This window comes from Silene latifolia, chromosome 8 (genome assembly GCF_048544455.1).
Source record: "Silene latifolia isolate original U9 population chromosome 8, ASM4854445v1, whole genome shotgun sequence".
In the NCBI taxonomy this organism is placed as follows: Eukaryota; Viridiplantae; Streptophyta; class Magnoliopsida; order Caryophyllales; family Caryophyllaceae; genus Silene; species Silene latifolia.
In genome coordinates this window covers 51,735,125-51,740,992 of record NC_133533.1, presented here as the reverse complement: position 1 = coordinate 51,740,992, position 5,868 = coordinate 51,735,125, and the positions used below count along the sequence as shown (strand labels likewise).

Below are 5,868 nucleotides of genomic sequence, written 5' to 3'. Positions count from 1 at the left end.
CTCTAATCGTTTCGAGACCCTTACCGAGACGAAACCGACCGATCTAAAACGATCCGGTCGAAAGCACCTTTACGCCGCCGAGCGTGGCATTCAAAAGACCGCTGCATGTCCACAGATTGGCTTGGCGTGCAGGTGGCCCGTGACTACAGATTGGTAGGTGGCCCAAATCCACAGACCGAAACGTGGCCCATGTCCACATTGAGGGAATGAAGAATTCGATCAATTACGAGTTCATTGGGAATTTCCACCTTATGCATTTTCAAGGTCTCAACATGCTCCATCAACTAGTAGAAAAAGTCTCATTGACATCGGTTTTTTAGGCCAATTTACATCGGTTTTGGGGCAATGTTTCTGGGGGCGACGTTTATAGCTTTATTAAAAAAACATCGGTTGTAAAACCGATGTTAATGGCATATAATTACATCGGTTTTGGACCAAAATCGATGTAAATAACACCTTATTTACATCGGTTTTTGTCCAAAACCGATGTAAATATCACCTTATTTACATCGGTTCTTTTCTAAAATCGATGTAATTACTACCTTTAATTCATTTTGGGCAATACCAATTCAATAATTTATCCGCAATAATTAAATGCTACATATTATACGGCTCCGTAAATTTTATATTCTCACACTATTAAATATCTGCAAAATCAATCAATAACAATACAAAAAATAACCCAACAACTCACGGCTTCCAACAATTCGTAAACTAACCATCTATATTATTATACCAAAAATATCATATTACAATAATTCCATCCACTATACAAGTAGCTCAAAACACTAGCTTCTACGACACAAACGTTAAATGCTTTCAATTACAATTTCTAGGATATCTAAACCAATTACATTATTACATGAGATGTTTTTTAAACAAAAGTGTGACCAAAGGTCTCGAACCTCTCTCATTTGTTCAGTTGTCATGTACCTAAAACATACAACATGAAAATAGACAATAGTGGTTATAAAAATGCAAAAGGTACAAGAAACTAAAAACGATAATAAATCTTTGTACTTATCTTGAAAACTTGATTATCTTCATGTTCTCTTCTTTTCCAATTGTTGTGTACCTAAGTTGGAAAATTGTTTCAAAAGATAGGAGTGCAAAGGAAAAAGTACATACAAAAAGAGAAGGGAGAATTTTCTAGCAATTTCACTAGCTACAACACATATTACTCTTCTATTCATGTCATTCCTTAGCTGCAATACTAATTATCAAAACCATTATCTACAAAAAAAACTAATAATATTAAATACTTACATCCAGTTAGTTGTATAGTCGCATGCCCGAATCTTCATGCCCATTCTGCGAATTACGAAAAACTATTAATATGCATCTTACAATTGAATTCAGAAATGGCAATTAATAGCCAACAAAGCTTGTAGCATTACCTATACACCAAGACAGGGGTTCTACTCTTCACAAGTGAGAATACTATGGTGATTGTGGGTATCTTCATATCAAAGAATTCATAGTCCAGAATATTATCAACAATGTATAATACGATATAATCAGTGTTATAACTAAATGATATAAACAAATCCCTTAAAGATGCCTTATACGTCATTTTGCTCAACACCTCCTGACAATGGCTATAGAGTATAAAAAGTTTTTATCATTTTGAAATCTTATTAAACCCCAAACAAAATCATACTGCATAGAATGTTAATCAGTTTAATTAATTAGTGGATACTTATTTTGTGCATGAACAAAGAATGGCGCATTCTAGCAAATATAATCCTAACTTTAATGTGGTTCTTTATATTCCAGTTCAGAAATTGGTCATTTAAAAATACCTCAAAATTTATAGAACAATATGAACAAGTGAAAACTGATGCAACTATTCGAGGCTGAACCTAATTAGATCAACCATGTGTTGCTTTATGTGCTTTTGACTTCAACTTGAATGCTTAACATCTCGTGGCATGACTTATGTTACTCCGACTCTTCTAATTTCCTCGCGTGCCCGTGTCCGACACTCGACACTCGGACATGAATATGACCCTTAGACCCCTCATTTTAGACCAAAATATGCATGTTAATCGCTTAATGGAGTATAAACTATAACATAAGTGACATCTTAATGGCTTAATGGAGTATAAACTATAAAAAGATTATCACTTCCAAATTTAATTGAACCCCAATGAAAATCGTACTAACAAATCACAACAATAACTTCTAAGCATTGGAATAATCATACCAGTATAAACCGATATATGGAGTAGTACGTTTATGCAATCAAATCAAATAGAAGCTGAAATTTTACAGATTCTCACCACTGAAAAGTAGAATTTGATTGGTCAAAGAGACTTCCTGCATCAAAACTACACCAGTAAAGAAATCTACAAATAAGTATAGAATTTTTTGCTTGGATTTAATTTACAACTTGGTGTACAAGGGATCTGGTTTGGAGTACAAAGTACCATAACTTTGATTCTACTGCCCTTTTTCCTCTGATGCTACCAATTCAAATCCTTCTAATTTTCGTCTTCAGACGGGGAATCGAAAACAGTGATAAAAAACCCAGAATCAGCCATCGAAAGAAGATGCTAAAAAGGAACTGGTAAGAAGATGACTCACTCAATCATGTGCGACTCTATGCACTCGGCTACTATATCTCAAAGTTATGGTGACAGTGCCTCAATTATTCTCAAATTTAACTTTAACCCGACATTTCTACCATCAAGAACAACATTGGATTGCAGATATTTACTCCCAAAATTGGTCAGGAACACCACACAAAAAAAAACGACAGATTTGTATACAATAATATTCATAATAATCAAAGAAATAACACAAAAATAAATGGACACTCACCTGAATAATCCATCGAAAATAGAGAAAGACGAGGAAAACTGGTAGAAATCTGGTAATAAATACACAACAGGTGGTATTGGCACCGTCATCAGAACCGGCAGATCCCAATTGTGCTTGGAGGACCTAATTCACCAACGGTTTAAAAATGGAATGAGATGAGATTTGGTAAGAAATATGAATAATGGAGGATATATGGAGGATGAGATGAGATCTGAAATGTTTGGCGAGAGAGCGAGAAATACAAATAGATCGACGGAATTGGCGGCGGAGGAAGAGAAATCGATGCGGCAGCGGATGGTGGTGATGACAGCAGACAAGAGCGAGGCAGGTATAGAGAAAAATAGAGGGGATTGTGAGAAGTGAAGGGTCGTATGAAGAAAGGAGGCTAGGGCAGTTTGTCTATTAATATTTTGGAGTTGATGAGAAAAATTTTACATCGATTATTTAAAACCGATGTCAATGATACCCCCATTTACATCGTTTATGTTAAAACTGATGGTACAAATATTTTTGTACATTGATTTTAAAAATAATCGATCTAAAGGAAAAAAATTGTACATATTTTACATCGGTTTTTGTAAAAACCGATGTTATTTATAAACATTTACATCGTTTAAACTAAAATCAATGTCTTTGTGGCGATGTCAATAGGACTTTTTCTACTAGTAACTTGAGCAAATGAGGGCTCACCTTTTGGCCCTCTTTGATGTTAAGATCAAAGAATGCGGAAGCCGCCTCATATTGAATGACCCTAGGAGCTCGTGAAAACACGTTCACTAGCTTCATGTAGATCTCATGAGCGGTGCTAATCTTTATAGCACTTCGTTGGAGTTCGGCCTCCATAACAAAGATCAACACATTTTTGATCGCGGCCGACTCCTTTTGGTAAACCTCATAGGTTTGCCTAGCGGCGGGGGTGGACCTAGTATTAGGTTCGGAGGGAGATGCCTCGGTAAGGTAACGAAGCTTGTCGTCACCTTGCGCGGCCAAGCGAAGTTGCGCGTCCCAATCGGCGAAATTAGACCCATTCTTTTCTAACTTACATCGATCCATGAAGGATCGGAGCCATGACACATTGGTAAGCGTGGTGGAACTAGTGGATGCGGACGTGATTGGAGTTGTCATTGCAGTTGATAAAACAAATTTGACTACAAAATAGGAAATGAAGGAATTAATTATTATCTATCATTTTAATAATACTCGTAAATTTAACTACAAGTATTGCATTTATATATAGTGACCTCCACCCAACTATATAAATGATTCCGAGATCCAAATTCATATCAACTTGGGCACGGTGAGCCGATTCATCCCTTATTAATATAACTCGGTGGATTAACACTTTAATCGATTCTACTTTTAGAACTCTCGGTCGATAAAAATTACTCTAATTTTCATCTTTAGCCCGGAACACATGCGACTACGGTCAACAATACTTCCGTTGAGCTCAATCCAAATTTCGATGTAATAACTTTTTAATACCCCACTTCGCCAACGTAACAAGGTTTGTATTATGGTGAAGCCGGATTAACTCCCTTATGAAATTGGTACTTCATGGGTTCTACTATTTGGTAAGGCTAATTCTCAATTATTATATGTGAGAGGTCTTGTCAATTTATTATCTATCACGTTTTAAGTGAACTAAAGCTGTGAACTATGATAATTATAATTGACACGGTCGATGACTCGATATGATATGCATGTGTTGTTATGGCGATTTGGCAATGCATGCAACATATTAAAAGCAATGCAAAGCAATAAATAAAATTCCTAGTATGGCCTTTCCTAAAAATAGAAAATCAAATAATCTATTACATATTCGGAAACCAACTCCTTTGGTCCCTTGAATCTTCAATTGGCACGCCTCCCAAGACACCGTCTTCGTCGGATCACCTTTCCGAATGGCACCGTCTTTGAAGATGCTCCATAATTACAAATAATAATAAAAATACAAAACTATTCCTATTATACATTTGTAAAATGGAAAATCTAATAAAAATAAAATAAAAGTGATACGAGATCACATTAAATTACAACCGAATCAATATTCCCTTTCATTACGGGTAATATTGATTAAACTAAGACCATACTAAGATAAAATTACATAATTCAAAATTATATAAATAGAAGACATTCAACAATTGAAATATGCAGCATTATAATATGTACCTATAATGCAAAATTATGTGCCAAATCGCCCTATTTAACTTATGTCGTACATATAACCCGGTTTTATGGAAATGCGTGATAATAACCTTTTAAAATCACTAATTAATACTTAAATCACATCTAAGCTCAAGTTAATTATCCTAACACTTTTTAGGACTCAAAAATTAGTCATCACTAAATTTTTGACAATAATTCAACTTGATTTAATTTTATACTCATTTTTGACCTTAGAATCATTATTTATATGAAATAAATCCAAATTAAATTATAAAAATTCCAAAATTTGAATTTTAAATTTTTGAACATTCTGGAATAAATCCATGACACTCAAAATGTCAAAAAACATAGTTAAAATTTTTGGAATTAATTTTGAGAAAATATAGTTGCATATTATCGATTTTATCTCATAAAATACTTAAAGTATCCGAAAATTAATCCAATAATTTTTAAAACTTTATATCTGATTAGTGGGATATTAATGCAACTTAAAATAATTTTCTCAAGCCATGCAATACGCTTTAGCTAATTTTGCTAAAATAGTCACTATTTATGCTATTTTTACTCTAAAAATCCATAAATCATACTAAAAGAGATAATTTAATCTAAAAATTTACATACACTCTGTAAATCTTGCATGTGACATCATATTAAAATATCATGGCTTAATTCGAGATTTAACTATTTTTAACCATTTTTACCTCTTTTAATCCATTTTTATCTCATAAAAATCATAAATCATGCAATATTAATCAAATTAACTCAACTTTTTACACACAAATTGTAAAATATGCATTTGAGGTCATATAAAATTTCCAAGGTCATAAATTTAGTTTAACTATTTTTAGCATTTTAATTCCCATTTTAGTCATAAAAATG

At 33.6% G+C, this 5,868-nt stretch overlaps 1 long non-coding RNA gene across 3 annotated transcripts; it reads right to left on the bottom strand.

The window, feature by feature from the left end:
* Positions 1-706: 706 nt before the first annotated feature.
* On the bottom strand, positions 707-3,259 carry LOC141594351 (uncharacterized). 3 transcript variants are annotated; one of them, XR_012522144.1, is made up of 3 exons: positions 2,283-3,259; positions 1,267-1,311; positions 707-1,075 (listed from the first exon to the last, which is right to left on the bottom strand). It is a non-coding gene; the product is annotated as an uncharacterized LOC141594351 (long non-coding RNA). The 3 variants fall into 3 exon arrangements; XR_012522145.1 differs by having other exon boundaries at positions 1,267-2,494; positions 2,824-3,259; XR_012522143.1 differs by having other exon boundaries at positions 1,267-3,259.
* Positions 3,260-5,868: the final 2,609 nt, after the last annotated feature.